The sequence below is a fragment of the Corvus moneduloides genome, chromosome 2 (assembly GCF_009650955.1).
Source record: "Corvus moneduloides isolate bCorMon1 chromosome 2, bCorMon1.pri, whole genome shotgun sequence".
NCBI classification, from domain to species: Eukaryota; Metazoa; Chordata; class Aves; order Passeriformes; family Corvidae; genus Corvus; species Corvus moneduloides.
In genome coordinates this window covers 5,327,634-5,354,610 of record NC_045477.1, presented here as the reverse complement: position 1 = coordinate 5,354,610, position 26,977 = coordinate 5,327,634, and the positions used below count along the sequence as shown (strand labels likewise).

General features: G+C 47.9%; 1 long non-coding RNA gene across 1 annotated transcript; it reads right to left on the bottom strand.

Moving 5' to 3' along the window:
* Positions 1 to 26,969, bottom strand: LOC116438055. The gene is made up of 2 exons (XR_004237580.1): positions 26,596 to 26,969; positions 1 to 1,183 (listed from the first exon to the last, which is right to left on the bottom strand). It is a non-coding gene; the product is annotated as an uncharacterized LOC116438055 (long non-coding RNA).
* Between the last annotated feature and the right edge of the window lie 8 nt (positions 26,970 to 26,977).

The following is a 26,977-nucleotide window of genomic DNA, read 5'->3' as shown; positions in this document are numbered from 1 at the left end:
AAGGTTTCAATGTGCGAATTTAATTAATTGTTGGGAACAAAAAAAGGAGGGGAAAAAATCAGAAGCCCAATTACAATGTCTATCTGAAAGCTGCATACTAGGCCTCCACATCTCTCACAAAACATGCCACCACTTGAACTCCGGGAGTAATTAAATTTTATGAAGTTTGGCAAGAAGAGAGGGCCTCAACTCATAGTTTACCATTTGATTACAAACTACTTGCTAAATAGCAGGAGAATTATCAAGTCCAGGAATACTGGGTTCTGCCCCTAGCTATAGGAGCTAGAGGTTAAAACAGTAAAGGGGTCAACCACCGAGTCATGTAATTTGGCCCATCCAGATGAAAGGCAGAGTATCTGAAGGAGTAAGAGAAATGTATTCTGGTCTCAATCATTGCCATAATGTGCAGCTTTTTTCTTTAGTTTTGCATTGCAGGAGGTTTAGGTGTGCAAGGGGTCACAGACCGAAGCCTTGGCCAGTAAAGTTAGGAAGTGCCTTGTCATGTAGACAAAATAGGAGTAGGGGAAAGCCAGGGATATAAGGTGTGCTTCCTCAGGGCAGCCTCCCAGAGTCTGCAGGAAATTCAGCCCGGGACTCTCACTTAATGATCTCACTGATTCAGCTGAAAAAGCAAAAGCCCAGTACAGCTAAGAGTACGTGATAGAAACAATGATAAGGCAAGAGGGAGGGAAGAAAAAAGAACAATTGATTTAATGCCTTCTTCATTTGTATTTAAATAAATAAAGATGCCAATAGAAGGCTCTAGGCACCTTACCACACAATTAACACAACCAAAGAGAAACCAAACTATGCACCACTCCCAAGCAGCATGAAATGATTATCCAGAATGTGCTCTGCCACCTCCCAAAGGAAAAAACTCGCCTCAGCCCTCACAGCCTCTCTCTCCAAAGGGTGACATTTGCAATGTGCTTGCCTTGCAGGCATCTGCTGGGAAAGGGGGACATTGCATCCCTGAGAGCCTCTGCTGCCCTGCCAGGGACACCCCTGCACCTCTGCCGGCCCACGGCCTCAGGAGGCATGAAGTGCTCACTAGCACATTGGAAAGGGATACAACGTACTGCTCTTCTTCCTTAGCAGAAAAAAAGTTGGCTCACCCAAGCCCCTTGTTGACGCTGAAGAATACTGCTGGCCCTGGTATAACGAGATGGAAAACTTCTGTGTCCTAATGAAAAAAAGGAAAGGAAAAAAACCGTAATTTCACCGGCAGTTGTTTCACTAGCGGGACTGTAACAAGCTCCAAGCCATAATGCTGTTAGTGTTTCTCCCACCACCAGGCACTTTGAATTGTTTCTGTTTCCCATTAGCATCTCTTGCCCAATGCTGCAGCTGCACACACACCCACCCACCCCTGTAGCTGCCGGTGGAGCCAGGGCTGGAGCTGACAGTGCTCCAGCTCCCGGCCCTCGGCTCCGGGGACACAGCCTTCCCCTGCCTGCACCCAGCATGGACACAGTGCCTGAGCCCGGCTCTGCCAGGCAGGGGCAACCCAGGGGTGTCAGGTGTGGTGCCTGGGTTCTTGCAGCATGCCAGTTGCTCTTCCTGCACAGCAGTAGTTTTTTGCTTGGGTTCATGTGGATGAACCTCGATTACACCTGGTGAGCAGAGACTACTTTTGTGGCAGTCATGCTCAAGTGCTAAGGCAGTCACTCTCAGAGCTGGGGCAGGGTGCTCCAAAGTCACCTGTGAGTGAATGCTTGATGCTGTAGAAGGATCCCTCCTGTCCTCTCTGGCTTGTCCCAGTGATCCCCAGCCGCACCTTTCACACAGAAGCCCCCAAGAAGCTACAGTGCTGCAGAGCAAGCTCAAGGGCACACATCAAGCCAGCAAAACAGATCAGGGACTGAGATGAGGCAGGGGAAGGGTAGTACCTGTGTGTGTTGGTCCAAAGAAACCTAGCAAAGATGGGGCATTCAGATAGGACCCAGAGTCAGAGGGCAGAGAGGCTGGGTACCATGAGTGGGGACAGTGGGGGAATCAAAACTTCATCGAATCATAGAATCAAAGAATCACAGAAAATGCTGGGTTGAAGCAGCAGGATTCCTCATAATCTTAATCATAATATACACTGGGTTGAAAGGCACCCCTCAGGCTCATCAAATCCAACTCCTGGCCCTAGGCAGGACACCCCAAGAGTCACACCATGTGCCTGAGAGCATTGTCCAAACACTTCTTGAACTCTGTCAGGTTGCTGCTATGACCCCTTCCCTGGGGAGCCTGTTCAGTGCCTAGTCACCCTCCAGGTGAAAAACATTTTCCTGATATCCAACCTAAACCTCCCCTGACTCATCTTCACGTCATTCCCTTGGGTCCTGTCACTGGTAACTGAGTGAAGAGATCAGTGCCTGCCCCTCTGCTTCCCCTCATGAGGATGTTGAAGACAGCAGTGGGGCCTCCTCTCAGCCTCCTCTTCTCCAGACCTCTGAACAGACCGAGTGACCTCAGCCATTTGCCATAAGGCTTCCCCTCCAGACCCTTCACCATCCTCGTGGCCTCCTTTGGACACTCTCTAATAGCTTCACGTCTTTTTTACATTGTGACACCCAAAGCTGCCCCCAGGACTGGAGATGAGGCTGCCCCAGCCCAGAGCAGAGTGGGACAATCCCTCCCTTGCCCAGCTGGCAATGCTGGGCCTGGTGCCCCCAGGACAGGGATGTCCTTCCTGGCTGCCAGGGCACTGCTGACTCATATCCAATTCACCATCAACCAGGACCCCCAGGGCCCTTTCCATGGCACTGCTGTGCAGCCTCGCATTCCCCAGGCTATACACACAGCTAGGGTTGTCCTGTCCCAGGTGCACAGTCCAGCACTTGCTCTTGTAAGTCTTCATCCAGTTGGTGATCACCCACCTCTAATTTGTCCAGGTTTCTCTGCAGGCCCTGTCTGCTCCCCAGGGAATCAACAGCTCCGCCCAATTAAGTCTTGTCAGTGAATTTACTTAATATTCCTGCCAGTCCTGTGTTCAGGTTGTTAATGACAATGTTGAAGATCACTGGAACTAGGATGGAACCAGCCTGATGTCCCCCCCATTCACCATAACTCTTTGTGCCCGACCTGTGAGCCAGATGCTCACCCTCTGTGTAACACAGGTACTCTGTGTGCCGGATGCTTTGTCCAGAGGGGTTCTGTGAGAAACAGTATTGAGAGCTTTGCTGAAGTCCAAAAAAGTTACATGTGCTGGTTTTCCTGCTAATTGGTGTTTGATTGCTGACTTTTTCCTGCCCAAGTAACTGTTGCTGTTATCAGGGAAATTAACAGCTGCAGTTGCTGGAAAAAACTCTCTGCTGCAGTAAAGGCTCTCTGCTGTTGTTCTCCTGAACTACCTGCTCCAGACTGAGCATGAGCTGTATCCAAACCATCTGGGTGACTGCAGAGGTGCTGTGGGGCAAGCTCAGACTGGCATAATGCACAGTTCTGAGCACTGGTCAAAAGAAAGAGCTTGCCTGACTGGGCACAGGAAGGACCAGTGCGTGGCTGGTTCTCCAGACCTCTGGAAGATCCGGTGTGCAGAAGAGAGCAGCCTCCAAGTCATGTGCCAGCCAAGTATGGGAGTCAGACATAACCTCCAGCCTTGGTAGCCTGGCAGAACTAGAAAACACAAGTCTTGAACCACAGATTGTGGTTTTGCCAGGTTAATCCTTACATCTCCTCAGCTCTGGCTCTGCCCTCACAGTTGACATCTGACCATCTGCTCTGTCAAAACCCTAAATTCTTGCAGGATGAGGTTACAAAGAAGAGACTTTCAACACTGCAGTAACTTTCATTTGTCTTTGGGTTCTCTACAGGTTTACAGTGACCAACTATGGCAATAACCAGAGTGATCCTTATAAAGCAAGGCAGGGTTGCCAAAGCAGGGGCAGATCAGAAGGTACTTGGGAATCACAGTTGGAGACATCTCTACAGTTACAGGGATGACACCTGGCAGCAAGGCTGCACTTATGAAAGCTGCACCTCACACATCTGGCAGGTCACCTCCTGCTCCACTGCCCTGCAGAGCCAGTCTGCATGGTCCCACAGTGTTTGCCACCTTGGTGACCCTGACACCTATGCAGTACAGAGCACAGAGTTCTGCTGCTGCTAAATCTGCACCAGAGCATGCAGGCATAGCAGAGCTCGTGGGACATGAGCTGGCTTGGGTCCAGTACTAGTCCTGCTCCCTCAGTTCAGCAGTGTGCCTTCTGCAACAAGCCTTGCCCTTATTACTTTGTGCACAGCTCCAAAAAGGTACCATGACTTCATGGGATCAAGGCCAGAGCTTTGAAGTCTGCAGGGCTCCCTGGTGCTGCACGGGCACAGTGACTTGGGTCTTCACTGGCAGGAGACCTCTGCACCACCTTTCACTGTGTGAAGATGTTTGCAGTATCCAGGGGAGCAAAAGGAGGAATGAGTGACATCAGGGGATCTGCCTCTGACTGGGAAATCCAGAGTTTGTCCCAAGGTGCTCTCAGGTGTGCTTTGTCACCTGCCCCAGTGCCAGGTATGTCTCAGTACACACACCCCCATAATCCCAGTCCAGCAGCCATCATCATACTCCTCTCAGTGGGCACTGCCTGGCTCTGAGCCTTCTCCTCGAGTTTTCATCAAATGCCAGAAAAGCTCCTGCTCTCTTGTCCCTGGTAGACAGAGCTCACATTTGGCAAGTAGAGCCCAGCAATCCTGTGGGCAGGCATGCTTAAACAGAGGAGCTGAATATATCTCCTTCCTCATCCAACAATTATTCTGCTTCCTTTCCTCATTCCAGGTCCCCAGCCTGAGTGCCTCTGCCTCGGCGCACGCTGGATGCGCTCCCAGCAGTGCTCAGCCCTGAGTGTCAGCTGGGAGCGCGTGCAGCCACAACATCAGGCATGATCCCTGATCCCAAACAGCACCAGCTGTCACCACCTCAACCCACTGGGACTCAGTGTGATGGGGTTTTTCTAGAGTACACATTCTGCCAGCCCCAAGCCTCAGAAACCCACCGAGCCATGCATTACTCAGCAAGCCCCAATCCTAACCACCATCCCAACAAGGAGAAGCCGTGGTTACACTGCTGCCTGCTTGGGGGCAGGCGGTTGGCAGAAGGAGGGGTGACCCTCCTGTGAGTCAGGGAAGCTCCTGGCAGTCTCTGAGCGGGCCCCTGGGCAGAGGACTTGTCCCATCCATAGGTGCAGAGATGCCCAGCAGAGCTCCCCAGGGAGCGCCAGTGACATGCATGGAGGGAGGAGTGAGCCAGGGCAGGCAGTGTGGACTCGGTGGGACAATGCACAGAGGGAAACCTCTCCTATCAAACATCTAGCCTTGAAATAGTCTGAGTGACCTCATCTGGCTCTCAGTGTACTCCAAACATGGGGGTTGATGTTAAAACTGTGCTGCTTAGGGTGTAAGGGCCTGGTCTACTTCCAATGTATTTCTGCCAGGAATATTGCCACCAGCTCCAGCAGGGACGGGGTTTGGGCCTGAGGGAAGGAGAAGAGGTGGAATGCGATGCCACCATGGAGGAATCAACCTGCATTTCCCAAAGCCAGACAGCCGTCCTCCTGGAGGCAGAGGTAGTAAAAGGAGGACATCCAGACAGGAATGAACTGACATCTGGAGCTATCTGACTCCATAACTCTTTGTCTCTCCAGTACTTATTGTTTCTACAACAGGAGCGATTAGTGCCCCCACCAAGGTCAAGGCCTCCCTGACAAGGCACCGAACGGGCGTAATGAGAAACAGCTCCTGCCCTGAGCAGCTGACCTGGAGAAGAGATCAAGGGCATGGGAAAGGGGGAGAGAGGTGGGAAATGACTTGCTAACCATGGCACGGGCTGGGAGAAGAGCTGGGATCACAGACATGGGTCTCTCCACCTCCCTTCCACCCCTCTCCCCCAGCCCAGTGCCCTCGGCAGTGAAACCACACAGACGCTCCTCCACAGCTCTGTGCGGCTGCAGAGTTAATGAGTTAGGTCTGTGAATTAGTTAATTTCCAGGAGCAGTTCTTTCATGACAAACACCACACAGCAGGCATTTTACATCTACAGCTACAAGAGCAGCCTCTAAGCCCACAACCCTTTGTCAAGAGTAAAAATAGAAAACAGTCACAGTAAATGGGAAGAGACAGGAATAAGGCAAGGACAGGGAAAGATGGAAGCACTACAAGTTCTGCAGAAGAATGGAGGCTTCAAAAATGTCCAATTATCTCCAGAATCCGTGTGCTGCACACTTGTTTCAGCAAGATGGTAAAGAGGGTGGCTCAGGGCTACACAAAGCCATCTCTAACAGTTACTGAGATTCAAACACCTTAGACTCATTACTCAATAGTTAGGGAGCCCATCCTAGCCCAGAAGCCACATCTTGCTACACTGGCTGAAGCTGAACAAGGCCCTTGTGTTTCCATCCCACCAGGATGAGGGGGACCAGCAGTGTGGCAGCCCTAGCAGTGCTCAGGGCCCCCAGAGGTGAGGAGCAGTCAAGGCAGAGGGAGGCAGCTGCGAGCAGGGGCAGTGCAGAGGGACAACTGCAGCCCCCAGAGCCCCTGTGGAGGATCGATAAGGAACACCAGGGCAAACACAACCTTGGGGAAAGATTCCTTTGAGGGAAAGAGAGGTGCCAGGGGGAGCACTCAGAAAAGAGGGTGGCTCCACCCATAAGCACAGCTGTGCTGGGCCAGCTCAAAGCTCCGGACAGGACTGTAGCCTGTCTCCAAGTGCCAAGGGAGGAGATGCTGGAGGAAAAGAGCAGCCTTCCCATGGACAATCCTCCAGTCCTGAGCCGAGCTTGCCAGCACAGGGATGGCAGTGGGTGCACAGCCTGTCCACACAGAGCACCAAGTGAGCACGAGCAGGGCTGTGAAAGGCAGTGCTGCTGCACAGTTGTGGTGTACAGCAGGCACAGAGGAACTGAGACTTTGGTGAGTGGTGTTTCCTTGGTGCGGAGCAGGGGAGGGGTGGCAAAGGCACGGGCAAGTGCCAGGCAGTGGAAAAGAGGGAGACAAAAGAAGGTATTTTAGAAAATAATGGAGGGGATTGATTAGGAATGGAGCAAGAGGGAATGGATAGGTCTCTAGAAGATAACAAAGTAGGGAAGGAAGAGGCTTTGGTGACAGGTGGTGGTGGAAGAACAAAAGAGAACAAAAGAGAGGCAGTGTGAGGCAGAGAGCATGAACACAGGCTGAAATGAGAGACTGAAATAATGGTGGGGAGAGCACCCCTCAGACATCCTTCAGAAAGGAAGAGACAAACAGTGAAAGAGGGGAAAAACCCCCATAAAATGCAAAGGGAAGAAGTGGATATCATTTTATCGCTGAGCGTGAGGTGACGCTGGCATGCAGGAACCCAGTGACTGAAAAGCACAGGCAGAATGGTAAATTCCCCTACTTGTGCTTGCACACCACAGGCACAAATAACCTGGGGATGAAAGGACTGAGTGTTAAACTGGAGTGATGCCCAGAAGAACGGCCCACCACCTTTCCTACTGTGTTTCTGGGCTAGGCCTAGAGCTCAGGCACCAATCCACCCCAGGCAAGACATCCTGTGTCAGTGCCCCCCTAATTCCACAGCCTGCTGGGGAGGAACCTACTGGTCTTTCTCTGAGGATCCCAGACTAGAAAGTGCAGGAATCCTGCCTGTGGGGAGCCAGGGTGCTGAAAACATTGAACTGCTTTGAACAATAAGGAGGTTCATCTCCTCACCTTGGGTGCTCTGCCTTTCACCTACACTGAAGGCTTAAAATAGCCACAGGGAGACAACACCAACACTCTCAGGGTCTGCCTGGGCTCCCCAGGATAAACGTGAGGCTGGTCTCAGCACACAGAGAGAGGAATCCAAACACCATGTCTGTGGTCGTGGTCCCTGCTTCAATGCTCTTACAAGGAACATTTTATGTATTAAAATACAATTTTCCCTGTAACTTCCTTTTTAACACTGCTGGCTGTTCAGCCTGGAAAACGTGACTCAGGAAGAGGCTGTGGACATCTCCCTGAACAGAGGGGAGAGCAGCGAACATCAGAGAACAGAAATCACATCCCTTGTCATACAGACACCACCCAGGAAGGCCAGCCTGCCTCTGCTCTGGAGGAGGGCTTGGGCAGAGGAGGGTTTGTATGCTCTGCCACATGCAGCCCTTTCCTTCCTTGAGAGGATCAAACGCATCATTTACAGCTGCGATTATCAAAGCCAATCTTTTGGTCTCATTGGTCAAACTGGGGAAATCTCCCAAGTGCTTGTACTGCTAAAATAAGATCTTGTTCAGTGGAGATTATGCAGAACCATCTCTTTCCAGGCACATTTTGTTAGCAAGGGATTAACTAGGAATGTTGACATTTAAGTTGTTGTCACTGCATATTTGAGGCTGAGTATACATTAATTACAGGGCAGCACAGCTCCCAGCCTCAAAGCTCCTTTTTTAACAGAAGAAGGGACCAAGGCTGTGCCTCCCGCTGTGTGTGAGAGGGGTTGGACCTATGAGGTGCTCCAGAAGGGATTTTAAGGGGGAAGATCAGGGGACAAGGGGAGACAGTCTGGTGCTACTGAGGCAGCCTCAGCGAATATCACATTCAGGTGAATGGGGCAGTGTGCACTGGTGGCAGAGACTGTCATTTCAGGCATCATCTTGTCATATTTAAGGAATTGGGCAATTACTAGACGTTCTTTGCAGAACCATATTTATCTCCAAGAGGGGGAAAAAAAAAAAAAAAAAGAGAGAAAGAGAAAGCATAATATCACTTCAGCGACTTGGTTTGTCCTTTCGGTGCTTGGATGGCAGGTAATGTTTAGGGCCATGCTCTCCTTTATCCAGCCTGGGTATCTCAGATGACTCTGAACTAAACCGGCTCAAAATATCAGTACAGCCATCCATCACATCTCATTCACGCTGGATTTCAAATCTCATTATGTTCCAAAAAGGCACAGGCAGAAACCCACCGTTTTGTTATTGTCCTAGTATTTCCAGCGCGAATGCATCCAAAATACCACAAGACCAATGGTGCCTCGGCACACGGACACATGGCAGGAACAGAGAAAGCTGCTCCGGTGCAATTGTTCAGCTCCATTTCATGGAGAGAGCTGCACAGGGGGAGGGCTGCGTGGCGGGTAGAGGAACAGAGAAACACGCCAGGCTACACAGAGCTGACAGAGGAAGCAGGACCAGAGGGAGAGCAGGGCATCGAGAGACGCCTGCAACTCGAGGGGAGAGACAGCAACAACGGCAGACATCGCCGAAGGAAAGGGGAAAAAAAAGAAAACGGGGGGGAACTGGCAGGCAAATAAAGGGGGAAAGGCGGAAAAAGGCAGGAGGAGGGAAGGGAAGGGAAGGGAAGGGAAGGGAAGGGAAGGGAAGGGAAGGGAAGGGAAGGGAAGGGAAGGGAAGGGAAGGGAAGGGAAGGGAAGGGAAGGGAAGGGAAGGGAAGGGAAGGGACGGGAAGGGACGGGAAGGGAAGGGACGCGCGCTCGGGTCCCGCGGGCAGCCCCGGCCCTCCATCGCCCCCTGCGGGCCGGGCGAGGAGCTGCGGGCGGGGCTCCCCCTGCAGGGCGGCACCGCCGAGCGCCCCCATCCCGGCGTCCCTCCGAGTCCTCCCCGTCCCGGGGGTCCCTCCGAGCCCCCCGCCCCGCCCTGCCGGGGGACCCCTGCTCTGTGCCTTCTCCGAGTCTGGCGGCCCCGCTCCTGCAGCCCTGCCGCGGCATCATGGAGCTCCCTTCCTTCCCCCGTCCCTCCCTCCGCTTGTCAGAACGCTGTAGCTGCAAACTGCTGTCCCAGTCTCCGAGGGAGCCCTGTCTCCTCCATAAGAGGGGCTTTCTGGATAGATGAGACCCTCCTCAAGGGGCAGTGAGGTGGAGAAACAGCTTTTGAGGAGACTCGGAGAGAGCTGATGTATCCCCTCACCACCGTCAGGCAGTAAGGAAGATGCTGCGGGAGGAAGACGGACGCAAGCTTACAGCCCACAGCAGTGGCAGACCTCAGCCTGCCCGAAGTGCTTTGCTCTTAGCACATGTGATCCAAGGACGACCCATGGGATCATCCCGTGGGATAAGGGTCACGAAACCCTGGCAAAGGGACTGGGGCACTGTGATGAGAAAGGCCACCAGAACTGAACAGGTCCTACTCCTATCGCGGTGGAGAGGGACATCTTCACTTACAAGGATAACATGGGGTGGCCGAGGTGTCTTGAATCTTAACCAAGTAATACAAGCTTTGGGCGTTTTTTCCTTTCCTCCGTGTGTAAGGGACTCCCACGTTTCTCGTCCTCCGTCAGCCTCGGCCGGGTGCTGGGAGCCCTTGGCCGAGCGCCGGGCGCAGCAGCAGCAGCAGCGGCAGCGGGGAGTATTTAAGTGCCCCCCGAGGCCCTCCCGCCTGGGCGCAAAGCGGAGAAGCAGCTGCCTGTTTACAGTGGGAGGGTGCAAATTGGCCTTCGGGGAGAGCCGCACCGCGCAACTCCTGCAGCTCGGCTTGGGCGGGAGCGGGGGGGGAGACCTCCAGCTGAGGAAAACAACCAGGAAGGCGAATATCTGCCATTTCCTAGGGGGAAAGGATTCAGAGGAGAGCTGTCTGAGTCTATTAACTGATGCTGGTTCCTGTGGAGAGATGGTGGCACACTGGTTTACTTCAAATAGTCTGTTTCCATCTCTAATACCACCTTCAAGCATTCAGACCCAGACACACAGAACTCCCTTCCTGCTACCTTCTACGGCGTGTCTCTCACAGAGGATTTTATTTTCCTAACGGGAGACACGAAGCAGGGTTTGCAGTAAATGAAAAGAACCGTGTCCATTTGCATGGTTGCATAATCACGTTATACAGGGATCTTTCAGACTCTGGAGAGCAGAGCAAGACACAGAGAGAGAGAGAGAGAGACAGAGAAAAGTGGGACGTCATGAGCGGGAGCTAAAAGCCAGATCTCTCGATGAGATCAAGGAATAGATGTGAAATCAGTCAGATGGAGAAATGCCTGGATAGCTCTTCCAAACAGTGAGAGTCGCAGGCTTAGCTCTGAACATAAACAAAGCGAGATGTTTCTGGGGGTTGGGCTAGGTTTTGTATAAACTCTGTTTCCTCTTCCATCATTGAAACCGGATGAGAAGAGCAGCCTGTAGCCAGGATCCTTTGCCTCTCTGCTGAGGGCTTACACAGGGCTCAATTCCCAGGGTGCTCAGGCCAGGACCATTCACCACCATCATATTCACTGCAGAGTGAAAGAAAAATCGCTCACTTCATGCTGCTGAATGAGAAGCTCTATTTCCAGAATACACATTTGCCTCTTAATGGTAATTTACCAGCACTGGCAATATTCCCTTTTGGATTCCCTGTTGGTTAGACTGTTGGTTAGTCCAAGCCTCAGCCCACGGTCACCCGAACCACAGCCCTCTGAGAGAAAAAACTTCACTCAAAATATAAATGCTATTAAATCCAAAGGACAAATTTTCACAGAAATTAAATAATCTCTGAAACAAGGGAAACCAAAACGGACAAGTGTAGTCTTTCCTTTCTAAGAATAAGAAATCAATTTTGAAACTTAGCATCACCCATTTACTATCCTGTTACCCTAAAATTCTCACCTCCCATTCCTTACTCCATTATTTGTTCTGATGTCAGTAGCAGGAGGGTAAGAACATCTCCATAAACATTTCATGGTCCACTTTGTAACTCAAGTACTTCTGTGAAATTTTTAAATCTAGGACATATAGCCATCCAAACCATTTGAAATGTTTAACCATCTGAAGGATTTCTCAGCTGCTTCCTCGAGTGCGAAGTCAAACATCGCCTATCCTGGGGAAAAGGGAGAGTGGGAGGACATGTTTTTTACATGTTGTACCTCTTCGCCTCCTTTGCACAGTCTGATTTCTTGCTCACAGAGCAGTTAACGGATACAGTATTTAAAGGAGATGTATCCTCAGCCAGAGAGGACAAGGAAGCAACAGGTGCCCAATCTAAATTAACTATCTCACCCCAGGAGCAAAGCTGTCATCACCAGTCCCGGACTTGTTATAAGGAATAAAAGGCTAACGTGAGAGGCACAAGAGAGCCTTCCCTCCCCGAGCAACCTGCAGCATATGGCAGCAGGAACCTGCAGGATTTCCAGTGGCACAGAGCATGACTGCCAGGGGCTGCCTTCCCTTTGATGCCTAGACCTTTTTGCATCATTTGGGAAGTGTGAGGAGGCAACAGGTGAAATGCAAACCTAGCCCACTGTGTTCACATTAAATTTCTCAACATGTGGTGTTTCGTGTGAGTGGGATAACTGTCAGACATTGCCTCTAGAGGACACGTTCCTTGGTGGGCTTGGACTGCTCAGAAAATCCTGGATTCCTCCCCCAAGCCAGGCAGCTCCTGGCTACCTATCTCTGCACTGCTGTGCCACATCATGCCTGCTGCAACTGTACTGTGAAAATTGGGGCATTTATCTGTACCTCTGTGCTCCACATAGACAAAGTTTAGCTAAGGACATCTCCTTTCATGTCCTCACTGCACCTGGAGCTCCCAAGAGAAGCACCTAAACCTCCCAGGGACCATGAACAGTCCCAAGAGTGGGACTGAAAAGTAAACATAGAGGAATACAGTGCCACAGGAAGGAAGGGATACCTGAGATACCTGCAAATGAGCTTGTGGAGGTTCTGGAAGAAGACTAGGAGCTTTGGAAGTGAAGAGATCCATACAGATGCTGGTTACAGCTGCAAAATACTTGACATAAACCACTAGACATTGGCAGCAGAATGTATGGGTTTTACAGATTTAGCAGAAAAGAATATATTACAAACTTGTTGCTTGAGATGTGAGGGGCCAAGGTATCTGCAACATAAAAGATGAACAGGACCTTTGCATTAAATCTTCTGTCTGGAATGTCAAGAGGAAGGATGAGACAGTATTTCTAAATAATGAGAATGTTCTTTTTCGGCCTGGACTGTGACACGTACACCTTACATACGGAAACAGGGAGCAGGTACTAAGTAGAGAAAAGCTTCAAGCAGGACCCTGTAAGAAGAGCCTGAAGTTGGGAAGGGGTAGAAGTGGGGTGGGAAGGTGACTCACTTGGCTTGCTCAGAGGCTTCTCTTTGCTTGCGGCTGGGCATGTCTTCTGGATGGCACCCATGAAGCGGGCACAGAAGAGCAACCAGGAACAGACTCACTCCAACTAAAGCATGATCCACATGGAGAAAAGCTGTCTGACCAGGACAGCTCCAGCAGCAGTGGCAGAAGTGTGGAGCTGTTAGGAATTGCTGGTGGCTAAGCCTGGTGTTAGAGAGCACGTACCAAGGAGCTCACCAAGCCACACAGCCAGAGAAATCCTTCCACACTGCAAACTCATTATGCTGGTCAAGATATGCAAGGGGTGTAAACTGCAGCAGACAGCTACAAACCAGCCATGAGAGCCAGCAGGACCACTCTGTGCCAGGGCCAGTCCCAGTGAATCAGGGCTGCGTGATGCGGCCAGTGGAGGAAATGGTTCTCGTGTTTCAAAATTGCTCGCCAGTGCAGCTGGAACAGAGGTAGGCAAACAGCAAATGCCTCTGGAACAAACTGCCAAGGCAGCAACACTTGGCTACACTGGGGCAGCTCTAAAGCTGAATATTTTCCTCATTAGTGTCACTGCAAAGATGCCCAAAAACCACCAGGAAGAGTAACACTGAAGGGAGAGGTGGTATGGAAACCATGAAAAAATTAATATCATTGTCAAGCTTTGATTTCCCATTTATGCAAAGATTCTTTTCTTTTTTAAATCTACTGGCAAAAGATAATCAGTGTGGAGACAGTGGGAGTACCCTGTGGAAAAAAATAGCTTTTCTAAAGAAGTTTACAAATAATGGGTCAGATCTCCTTCAGAATGACATTGAATCAGAAGAAATAAATGGAGCTACTCAGATTTAGTAAGGAAGGGATCCTATTGTTTTAATGTTATTTTATTTTAATGATGTTGGAAAAAGATGATAAATTGGCTCCCTCTGGTTTGGATTTTTCCAGACTGGCACAGGACAGATGCAACAAATGGAGAAAGCCAGTAGGACTATAAATGGAATAGAACTGTAGTTTCTACACTTAGCTATGTCTGTATCTCACATACCAGAACAAAAAAAAAAAAAAAAGAAAAAGTCAAAAGGGAGGGAGCTATGCTGACTTGGAGTTAGGGCTTGTGTTAGTAAATTTAGGGTAAGATACATCTCAGAGCACAGCAAACCCTCAGGGCTTAGCATTAACTTGAAAAAAATTACCATATCTCTGGAAATGAGGTGCTGAAGGCACCCAAAAGGATGTGATTTTTGTCATGCAGTGCCACTGCTGACCAAGAGCATGATTACAGTTAGGTCACTTTGACACTGGAAACCAAGGACACTACCCTCTCCTGCCAGCCATCGTGGTAATTCCCAGCGGCAGTGGGAATCCATCTCCGCATTTTCAGATATCTGCATCTTTGGTTTAACCTTGAGCCTGACTTGCAAAATTTCTATTCACAGCATATCAAATAGTTACTTCCATCCATCCACAACAGTTTTCTATGAAGTTTACATTTCCATCTTCATCAACATATTTTCCAAAGATGTGCATTTCATACGAGGTGAGTTCTGCCTTGTCAAAGATCTCATGCTCACTGATTCCAGCCTGTCTCAATATATACTCACATGTGTATTTATTTTACTTAAACTTACAGCAAAGCAGCTCAGCTTTGTTGTGGAGACGATCCTTATATTTTCTTGGTTTTGAGAATTTGTATACAGATAAACAACATTCAGGATCTGACATTTCACTTTGATTGCAAGTTGCTGTAATTAAGAACCAAAGCTTTATGAATTTTAATCATCAGCTGTAAGTGGTACATTATCTCTAGTTCACAATGAAAGCAATCAAGTGGACAAGATATTTTTAGAGACATTACTGTGGTAATATTACATTAAGTAGTGGTTAGTACACTATTTTCACACCCAGTGATTTCACACATTAATGCGGCTATAGATCAGCGTTAATGACAAGAGAAAGTTATTTTTCAAGTAGCATGAGAAGGGTGGTTAAAAGAGCTGCTGGGGATTTACACTTCAGCAGCAGGAGGGGCACCTCAGCAGGGTTGCAGCTGAAGATGCTCCAGCAGCAGGGGCTGCTTCCACTTCTGCTGGAGACCGAGGCAGGAGCCCCTGAATGGATACAGGTTAATGACAGGGGCAGCATTTTCTCCCTGCTCCTCGGGAGGGAAAAAAGGACAGGAGGGGAGAGCAAGGTAAAGTGCAGTGACGCTGGCACTGAACCTCAGAGCTGGTGAGACGAATAACACACTACTTCTTGCCCAAGGCTGCCACTTCTGCAACACAACATTCCCCCCTTTCAAAGAGGGCACAGTAAAGAACAAGTCAGAAACACCCTTTGGCTTGAAGGTTAAAAAAAATAGGGAGTCTGGCACATTTTAAAGGTTCAGTGTATGCTACTCCACGTGGATACAATGTTGTCTAGATAAACCTGTAAATACAGACATCTCTTCTTTCAAGGCAGGAGAGACTAATGCACAACGCACAGGGCCCCAAAAGCAGCACATTGAAGTATTATCATCCTGCTGAAGGATGCCAGTTCATCCAAAAATTATTTGCCTGAAACTAAAACTAATTAGAAACACTGTTCTGGGAAGGAGAAATTCTTCCTTCTTCCTGGAGTCTCAGATCTGGGATAATAGAAGCTCCAGCAGCCTCACCCCAGACCCGCAGGCCATTTTATTTTACTGCAGAGGTCCTATGGGGATGGCAGGACTGGGACTGAGAGAGCTCAGCAGCCAGCTGTGCCAGGGAGAGAGTATGCAACAGAGAGCTGTCTGTGTGTCACAGTGGCAGACAGCTGTTGTCACTGCATCTTGGATTCTGTTGGAAATGCCCTCAGAGAAAGCCAGTTCGGCTCCACAGAAGGTGGCACTCAGGGGCTGATGCCTCTGCAGCCAGAAATTGCTGATACCAACATCATGGCAGCACTTTGCAGCTCCAGTCCAAACCACCTGGTTACAGAGGCCAGCTGTTGACAAAAGGAGCTTTCTACGGCACCCAGATGCAGTGATACAATGGCCTCTCCTGCTGCTCTCCCCCACACAGCACCAGTGACATTCCAGTAACAGGCCAGCCCTCAAATTCAGTCCAGAATTGTTGTGTGTCAGTATACTGGACCACTGCTGCTCTGTGATATAGAGAAGCAGTATGGAAATACCAATCAGACTTTAGGTACACATTAGAATGGCCCTTTTGCAATATTTGCCTTCTTTTGTTCCAGGGTAACCCAAGCAGCTCTGTCTCAAAACAACCTGAAGTAGAAGCACTAGGTTCTGCCCCCCACGGTAGGAGAGGAATCTTATATTTGAGCAATAGATAACGCCCTCTGACCTACTTGTGCACTGAAGAATTATTTCTTTCTCAGGATCCTAGAGATGACTTCAGAAAGCAGCATTAACTGCATATCAGGGCCTACTGGACAGACTATATCCACAGAAGTGTCACTGCAGTGCACACAAAGGCCCTACAACCTGGGGAAAAAGAATGTTGAAACAAGATCTAGACAGAACTGAAAAAGGTCTCCCTGAGAAGCTGAGAAAAATATACACTGTTAATGTACCATACACAAAATCCTGTATGCTGTTTGCTCATTGCCCAGCTTTCCAGGCTCTGCTGGGTTGTTTCTACGTGGAGAGGACGTCAGCTGCACCAGCAAAGCATTTCTTGATACACAGCCTCTGTCTTCTATTTCAGTCCCATTCCCCTACACCCTGTGGAAATGCACAAAGAATGTGGGTTCCCTGTACAGAAACTGGAGTCTGCCTCTGGAGAAAGCTCGTGTTCCTCACTCGGCAATGCTCCCAGCTCTTCCCATGGTGGCAGCTGCACAGGTCCCCATCACATGTTTTTCAAGCAGGTCATTAGAACTAATGGTACCTCATGTCAGGGCTGTGGCTTCATCAGTGTCCTCTCCCACTATGGGAAAGAAAATGAAATTGCTTCTTCATTAGTTCAGATGGGGCATGATTTACATGTCCATCTATGCCTGTAATTAAATACGTAATAATAGGAAAACACTAACTGTGACAATAAAAGATGAAGTGTCTAATGGAGTGAGAGGTTTCTTGATCATGGATCCAGCCCTGTACAAATGGAAAGGTGTGCACTTACATCACACAGGGCTTTTTTTCCCTGCCTCCTTTTGCCTTTCCAGAGTTAGTTATGTGTAAAATGCAAATTTGGCATCACTTGGCACACATAGAGGTGTCTCTGCTAAGTGTGAGAGACACAAAGAACAGACACCTTTCTCTCATTCCCCTATATCAAAATGTGAATTCCCTTCTTTGGGTTTCTGTGCAAACTGGGGCTCAAGTCAGGGCCCTGTTTATGATGATGCCACACATGGATGCTTGAGAGGAATATGTAAGAGTGTCCCCAGGACTCACAAAATCATTGAGATGGGAAGGGATCTCTGAACATTTCCTGTTTCAGCCCTGATTAAAGATGCTTCAACTAGAGCAGGTTGCTTAGGCCTGTATCCAGTCAGATTTTTAATATCTTCATATGCAGAGACTTGGTAACCTCTCTGGACAGTATTCAAACCTGTTCCAGTATTCAACCCATCATCACAGTAAAAAAACAAAGAAGAGTTTTCCAGACAAAACTTCCTGTGTTTCAGCTTGTGCCTGTTGCCTCTTGTCCTTTCACTATATACCATGGAGAAGAGTCTGTCTCTGTCTTCCTTCCATCAGGCATTTATGCACCTTGATAAGATCACACCTTTCTCCAGTCTGAACAGCCCCAGCCCTCTCAGCCTTTCCCCATGTAAGAAGTGCTCCAAGCCTGTGATTATTTTCCTGGTCCTTTGCTGGAGCTGTTCCAGTAGCACATGTATGTTTTGTACTGAGGAGCCCAGGACTGAGCATCACTCCAGATGTGCCTCTTCAGTGCTGAGCAGAGCAGAAGGACCACCTCACTTGACCTGCTGGTGATGTTTTTCTAGGGTGTTGACCTTTGCCACAAGGGCACACTGCTGGCTCGTGTTCAGCTTGATGTCCACCAGGACCCCCAGGTCCTTCTTTGTAAAGCTGCTTTCCAGCCTCTTAATCCCTGGCCTGTACTGGTGGCTTGGGGTTATTCCTGCCCAGGGACAGAGCTTGGCATTTCCCTTTGTAGAACTTCATGAGACTCCTGCTGGCCATTTCTCCAAGCTGTTTAGGTCCCTTTGAACTGCAGCAGAACCATTTGCAATTATCTGCCTACTGCAGACTGTCTTCCTGATACCAAACACTTGGAGGTTGGCTTAAATCTGGAAGGTACCATCATTACCCTCAAAAATTCAAGCCCTCCTGTTGGCCATTTGAATGTCTAGGGACCCTTAGGAATATGTCTGAGAAGGATTTGACTACGTGCGGATCACTGTACCACCAGTATGAGATCACTGTGCAACCCAAAAATCAGAAGCACCAAACCATGAGGGTTTTCTCAAAGGAATAAAACCTTTAAGGAATTTCCAAGTGTTCTATAGAGGTCATGCCTATTCCAAAAGGCTTAAATCCACAGGTTTGTGGGTTGTTGGGTTGGTTTTTTTTTTCTCTTCCACAATCTGCTGAGACTATTTCTGTAACGTTCCAGCTTTAAGGCCAGGAGGAGTCTGGTCTTGGTAGGTGTCTGGCAGGATACCATAAATCCCTAAAGAATTTCCTTGAGCAGATCATCTCCCTTTGAATGTTTATGGACTGTATGGCTAGAGCACGGATCCTCTACAATCTATGAATAAATTCTGTTCTTAGGCATATTTTGTGCTTGCCCAGCCTTTGGAGACTTTTTTTAGTAAAAGATTTTAAACTTGGAATGTTTCACAATCTGAAAATTATTGTTCTTGACTGTTAGTTGGAGGAGAGGGAAATTTCATATCCAGGGAAGTTACTGCTCCTTCTCCCTCAAACAGGAAAGATGCATCAAGCAAGATTTTTGTAGAGAACTCTCCCAGAACTTGTATTATTAAATATTTTCACTTATGACAAGAATGAAGAAACAGAGGCTGATCTTATTAAACTTTCAGATAGTACCTTGTTGGGAGAGGCTTCAAATATGCTGGAAAACAGACTTAGTATTCAAAACATGTTTGATTATCTGAGAAAGTCTGGGAAAAAAACTCCATGTAATTCAAAGAAGACATGTAAAATTCTACAGTTGCTTAGGAGAAATCAGCTATTCAAATGTAGTAGACAGGGGTAGGACTGGCTACATGGGAGTTACAGTGTCAGCATTGGAAGGCAGGACTTGAACTCACAAGGGAAGCAAGTCCAAAATGAGCCAAAAACTACTACAAGTCTGAGCAGGCCCCACCACTGCATGCCTTTAAGAAAAGGGCAAATGTTGGTCAAGAATGGCAGACAGATATCAGATAGATGCTATCAGATAGAGGGATGGACTACAAGGCATCCCAATGCATCCTTCAGTCCTGTTTTCTAACTTTTCAGTGATATTGTATTTGATAAGAAAAGTTTCACTGCTTGTTTCAGACTGCTGGGCATCTCTGAAGCAGTATTGCTTTTAAGACAGATCTAGTTCTCTGACAATAAGAGGTGACAAGAAAACCAAATTCTGCTTTTGGAAATCTCTTCCAGGAGCTCTGCCCTCCGATCAGTAAAAGCCTTTCTCCAATTTTCTACCTCAATGGAGTCAAAAACAGCTTTTCCCTTGACCTTACAGCCAATGTCATTTAAATAGTGTAGGGGGATGCAGAGTGCAGTGGAAGACTAAATGTAAAGGAGAAGTTCAGCTCTGCTAACTGTTCAAGTCAATGAAACTGCCATAGGGTTTAAGTAAGCCTACAGATTTTCTTCATGGCAAATTGTCCTCAGAAACCAGGTTGGTCTCTTTCCTCAACTGATACAGACATGAGTGCTGAAGAATGCAACAGGTTTATAGACCAAAAACTGTGCCAGACCTGAAAGAAACCTACCACAAGTAAGGCTTTGTGATTTTTTAAACCGCAATTTTTAAACCCCAGAGAAGTTTTGGTTTGAATTTGCTTCTCCCTTTCATACAAGCTTTTGCTGAACCAGATAGAACATTCAAAATGCCCAGCTAAGAGGGCTATCACTGTGAAGCTAAAGTCTGATTCTGGGAAGACATGAGCTAGTAATGCTTTGGAGACCATCCTATCCTATTAAATATGGAATAAGAAATTGTCCATACTACTGCCACTGGAGACCCAGGTCTTATAAAGTTTGAGGTAACTAGACTAATCACCATCAGAAAACAAGGGTCAGTAAGTGATAATTAAGTAGCTTGGGGATCTATTAAAAAACTTTAGAAATCAATGTTTACACTGTGTAGTTACAAATTAGCTGCAATGGGCATTGTTAAGGAACCATTTTTATACGACAAACACTGAATGTGTGCACATTAGAAGAGTTCCCCCATGATTAGAAATCACAGCACAACTCATTTTATCCCATCCCTAAATTAGAAACTTAATGCCTCAGTTTATTAGCAGAAGGAAATTCTATTACATTCAAGCAATGCTAGGACAGAGAAAAGCACAAGTTTTGTGCAGCTCTGCAAAAAAAAGTTGTAACAAAGATGCTCACAATTACAGTTCCATGCTTCAGTGATTAAACAACTTCAGTGACTTAATGTCAGTGGAGTCACAAACACCTAGGAATTCTCTAGCCATGATGGTCTTCAGGAAGCAAAGTAGCTGCAGCAATGACACTGGCAGTGACAGCACTGGGGCTTTAGGAGGAAACAAAGTCCTTGCAGTGCTCAGCACATTGTACCTGAACATGCCTTTTGCTGCTGGCTGAAACAGCATGGAAGAACCCTCATGTTCCACATTGTCCAGGAATGGCTCCCAACCAGGAACCCCAAAGAGCTCTTCATGGATCTATGCCTGAGCTCTGATCGGTGCTGTTCTCACAAGCCTCTGCACAATAGCACCCCCTCCAAGAGCTTCTGAAAGGTACACATCCCCAAAGCTTCCCTAGGGACACAGGCTCGACTACACCCAACTAATGGACACCACAAGTACTTACAAGGTGTCTGTTGCCCTAAGAAATGTTCTGCTGTCCCATATGTCCCGTGTTCTAGCCAGTGTCCTCTGGAGAACCCATCCCATGGTTAGCAAAAAGCCCACTAGGAAGCTGCTTACTTTTCTAGACTACAGACACTGGATGCCAACACCACCAGCATGGAAGGTAGCCATTTACACTCTCCCGCTGCCCTGTGGAATTGGGGAAACATGAATCTGTATCTCCACAGCACGCACTGCCCACAACAACCCCCTTCACATGATCAGGAGGTCTCCATGGAGCGCATCCCATCTTCAGTAGTTGTGTCTCTCTGCTACTGTGCATCTCTATCACATGTGAAACACTGCCAATCCCAGGCTACAAAATCACACCACGTTCTTGTTCCACTTTTCCTGTTCGCTTATCTCAACCAACCCACCCTCACTATGATATCAGTTTCTGCTAGCACAGATGTGACAATCCACTGCAACTGAGGCGTGCCAGGAGTGCAACAGATTGACACTGCCTCCTTCCTGGCAGAGTAAGTTTCGGCGTCGCTTTCCACAGGTGTGGTAAACTCAGGCACCAGGGATTAGCTGGGATACACATAAGATTGCACTGACCTGCAGTCCATTGACAGACATGTTATGAATATGAAATCCACTGCTAGCAGATACTAGCGACCTGCCCCATTACAAAGCTGTGGTGCCTTCCCTCAAAGACTACTGTGCAGTATGAAAATGGCTGCTCAGGATTCCCACATCAAGCTGATGCCAGCCTACTTCCCTAACTTCCTTCCAGAGGGCGAGTGTTTTCCACCAGCACACACTCCTCCATTTCACATCGCTTGTATTTCTGACTATTGAGGGAGGCAGGGATGTCTCACGCTGCCTTCAGGCTCTAAATGGCTTTCTGTGTCTTTATTTTCCTGCAACACTTCAAGGATCAGTTTTCTTCATGCCTCAGAGAAGTGGTATCTAAATCGTTTTAAACTGAAACAGGGACAGAATAAGCTGTGCAAATCATTTTCTAGTAGAACCTTAATTACATCCTGCAGTGTCTCGTCCTCAGCAAACCACCAGCAATAAAATTCTGCATTTCATTTTAAAACCAACAAGGCTGGGTTTTTCTATTTTGTTTTCCCCAGTTGACATATCCATAATCTAGCCTGGGACTTTGTTCCACAGAATTTTTGTCAAAGGCTCTAGAGAGTGTGCTTGCAACTACTAAATCTTTCTCAGGTTCGCATTCAATTTGCAAGTTATACAACTGTAGCTAAAGAAAGAGACGTTCTGTTTGCAGGAAGGTGTTTGCCAGATCCCCACTGGCAATGGCAAAAAGTGATTTATGATCAGTTTTAGTTAACGTGGCCTCGCAAACAGATTTTTAAAAGTCTTTACAGCCATGGCCTAATGCCAAGGCTTTTTCTATAGGAATGTGCTCAATTTCAGCTGGTGGTGGTGTCCTGTGACTCAAAAGCAAAAGCAAATGGGTACAAATATTGAATACATCCTCTTGATGAGACAAAGGGCTTTTTACTTTCCAAGCATCCCCCCCATGCTCCACCGCTACAAATTTGCCTTTTCTAGTTTTCGGTTTGTGTGGGGGCGTTGGTGACTTTTGGTCCCTCAGTTCACAAGATGCTCACAATTACAGTTCTGTGCTTCGATAATTTAACAGCTTCAATGACTTAATATCCCTGGAGTCACAAACATCTAGGAATTCTCCAGTGATGGTGGCCTTTGGGAAACAAAGTAGCTGCAGCAATGACACTGCTAGTGACAAGTGCAGTGTCTTTAGGAGGAACCAGAACTCGGTTCATCCTTCTGTGCAGGAGTCCTGGGTGTTGTTAACTCCTCCAAGAAAGATGGATTTGTCTCTACTGTTTTTAAGGGGTACAAATAAAAGCCTTAGATATATTCCTGGCCCCATGTTTGTATGTGTACTTACATATTCGATTCACACACTAAATTGGTGTCCTTCTTCCTCTTCGGGGCTGCTGCACTCTGCTACCAGTACGAAAAAATTTTTATGACACTGTCATCACTGTCATGAGCACAGGCATCCTCTGGCACATACAAATCCCTCAAGGGATGAAGCCACTGCAGTTCTTGCATCTTTTCCCAAGCACCAGATGTAGTTGGTTTGCGTTGCTCACACAGCATGCACAGCTACTTAAACTTTAACCTTGGGCTTGAGCTACAGATGCCTTTCCCACTGTTTCTTGGAAGCTCCATTGTTTCCTTTGCCTTGACTAATCCTCAGGCTGGGTTGAGGGCTGGGTTAGTGGCTTCCTTCACTGGCACACTCTGATGGGGTTTCATCAAAACCAAACTCTGGGGTCCCTGGCATTGTTCTGCCCAGTCCAACCCGAGGTTCTGCAGACCCTGCAGAGACTTAGTATGAGCCTTCGTTCATGACCCCAACCCTTACTGAGTGTCCCATTCTGGCACTACACTTCTCTGCAGTGCTCCAGTTGCTGTAACACTTTTATAACTCCCCTCATTCGCATAAAATAATTGAATATTCAATACCAAACATCCCCAAGCCATGTACTGCAGCTGTGGCCAGCTTTCCTGAATCTTGACAGCCACAGTCCAACACCTCCACAGGGCTGCATGTTAGGAGACACAGCTCAGGGCCAAGGGGAGAAGGAGCTCCACAAGGATCTCACCAACAGGAAACAATCTTCACTCTCCAGAAGCTGTGTGGCTTCTTATGAGAAAGACTGGAGCCATCCCCAGAAGCCCTGATAACGTCAAGCAGAGGTTTTGAAGCTCAGCAGCCTGTACAGCTTCTTTCTTCCCTCTGCTGAGATGGCCATTCTTCATAGGAAATATTCCCCGTTATCTGAGGAATTCAGGAAGCCTAGGACTTCCATTTGGCACAGAAGGATGAATTAAAGGAGAACAGCCCCCAATGCCACCCCTGCTCAAGCAGATAGCAGCAAAGAAAAGCCAGACCACAGCTCTGAGAGAAACTCAACATGTAGGAAGTATGTTTTCTTCAACTCAGTCTTATAAGAAGCTTGGAGAACCAAACTCTTTCCCAAGCACCCTTCTTCTAACCTATGTTGAATATGTAAAGCAAGGACATCAGATTTACAGCCAAGTGATTTTCCACTCCGGGCACATGGAACAGGATGAAAGTAAATTTGTGGGTGTTTATGCTTGATTTGGCAGAGAAAAAAAATGAGGGAGGGGCTGTGTTTGAGGGAGGGTATCAAAGATCAGAGCCAGATGCTCCTGCACGGAGCTCTGGATTTACAGGAAATTAAGAAGGTAGAGAAGGTGAGGCAAAGGCTGTGTTTGAAGTGAGAGTCAAGGGGTTCTGAGGCTTACAACCATCCAAAGTGCTTGGGGGGAACTACAGCCCATGCCAAAACCACACCACAGTGGCCTGGGGTGCTTTCATTATACAAAGCCTGGGAGAGCAGAGGCTGTAAATGTAGCTTCAAAAGGAGCTTCATCTTAAAGTCTTAGCTCTCAGGGCCTATTAAACATTTATGCTGACTACCACTCCTACTATTTGCTTCAGAGAAAGTACCCGAAATAACCTTTGCTACAGAGTGAACTACTACAGCTCTAGTGGCTGTGTAGGAGACTAGCAGAGAGCTGTGAGAAACAAACAGAAATGGTGTTGGAAGAGTGCGCTGATGTCTCTATTCAGTCAGCCAGGAAAGAAGCAGGAAAATCTGGTCTGGAACCTGAGAGGGAAGACAGAAAACTTTGATAGAACTAATGGGTGGATTAGTGATGTAGAGATGGCTAAGACTGAGGGAGACCAGCGGAGGCAAATATAGATATTTAACAGTTTTGACAATTTTTTGTTTTTACCACACTAAGGTTCACACTTTTGGGGGAGTCTTCAGACCAGCCTCTAGTTGGATCTATGACTACTGCAGCTCTAAGAAGGACTGTAGAGAAAAAGAAAAAAAGCAGACCTCTATGCAGAAATCAAAAGGAAGACAGAGGATCTCTAGGAGAAGATGAAAAGACGGGATTAATTTTCCTGGTTTGCTTAAAAAAATGTTTGGCTGTGCAACAAGAGTTTATGATGGGACAGACAGAAGTACTCAAGGTTTTCACTCTAGGAAGTTGTTCCTATTAATAGCAGATAATACACAAAGATTCACTTATTCCCCCATAAGGACAACTCCAGTAGAGGGTTGTGCTAGCACTAGCACCTTCCAAGCAGGTGCTCAGAAAGTCCCTCAAAGTCACTTATTCCAATGGCTGCACACATGATCCTGCAGACTTTGCCTGCAGGAGCTGCTGCCCTCCAGTCATGCAGCCAGGGGTTGATCCCAGTTTTCACTTGTGGCCTTGCACAGAGTGAGCACTCGGTGCCTGGATTTTTCAGCTCTTGCAAATTCAGTAGAGCTACAGGTCTGTGGAATTTAGCAGTCCTTGGGAAACCTTCATGCTCCTTGTCAGCACATGCTTTTCCTCTTTGGTCTGTTTTCTGGTAATAATTTCTCCACCCAAATCTACAAATACCTACAGGACCCACTCAGTTTCACACAAAAGAGGTCTTTACGACAAGTGGAGTTGGAGGCTTTTGGGGTTTATCAGAATTCACTCTGTAGAAACTTGGCATAAATATGGTTCCTTCCTATTAATGAGCAGCCACAGCTCCTCTTCCTGAAATTCAAGGCCACCAAGCAAGGAAAGATGAATGTTTAGTGTTGACATTTGAATAGACAGACCCTGTGGAGATGGGACAGCACTTCCCAAATTCACCCTTGGGAAGATACATCGATTGATTGATCTGGATTCGTGTTTGGATGGTATCTTCTTCACCCCAGCCCCTCTGACCTACATTCATTTGGCTGCCTATCAGCACGGGTGTTGCATCTAGTACCAAGCTGATAAGCTTGCCTCCTAAAGAATGGCCAAATATGACCGAGTTGACCCAAACCAAATACCAAACACTAAGTGGAGGGTAGCTTTAAAGACTGCATTCATACAAACCATTTTGCAAAGTGAAGTTCCTACACACTATGTTGGTGGTGCTCAACCACCAATTCTCAGTTCTCTTCTTTCATTGAGCCATAGAATAGCTTGAGTTGAAAGGGATCTTTAAAGATCATCCAAACTTTGAAGGACATTGACCTGTTGGAATGAGTCCAAAGGAGAGCCACCAAGATGATTAGGAGGATGGATGAGCTCTCCTACAAGGAAAGGCTGAAAGAATTGGGTCTGTTCAGCCTAGAACAGTAACTGCTGAGGGGTGACCTAATTGCGGCCTTCCAGTACCTGAAGAAAGATAGGGAGGGACTTTTTACAAGAGCATGTGGTGACAGCACAAGGAGGAAAGGACTAAAGCCAAAAGAGCATGGGTTTAGATGAGATATTAGGTGAAAATTCTTTACTGTGAGGGTGATGAGGCACTGGAACAGGTTGCCTAAAGCTGTGGATGCCGCATTGCTGGAAGTGCTCAAGGCCAGGTTGGATGGAACTCTGAGCAACCTAGTCTCGTGTCCCTGCCCATGGCAGGGGTGCTGGAACTAAATTATGTTTAAAGTCCCTTTCAACTCAAACCATTCCATGATTCTATGATTCCTTGCAATCCACAGCCCTGAAGCTGCAGAGAAATTTATACAAATCAGTCTGAACCTTTATACCGTAATGATGAGATTTGTGACTTTACCCTAGATGTTCAAATTGAATCAGGCCTTGGCAACAGCGAGTGGTCGGGACAGGAGACAGAGTCGCTTACAGGCTGGACCAACTGCTTGATGAACCCAGGCGTCCAGGGAAGTTCTTCCTCGAAAACGCCCGAAGGGAGCGAGGGCCAGCAGGCAGGCACCCAGACCTGCGTGAGGCTGGCGGGACTCCTGAGGGCGGAGCCAGGCGGATATCGGGGGGCTATCCCAGGTGCACACTCAGAGCTCCCCTGGGTAGCGGCTGCTGGTTCCGCACGGTCCCATCTGTCGCAGCCCGCCGCGACCGTGTCACGACACGGCAATGTCCGCCCGCCCCCTCAGCGCTCGGGCGGGAACTGCACCTCCCGCGGCCGCGCGGGGCGGGCG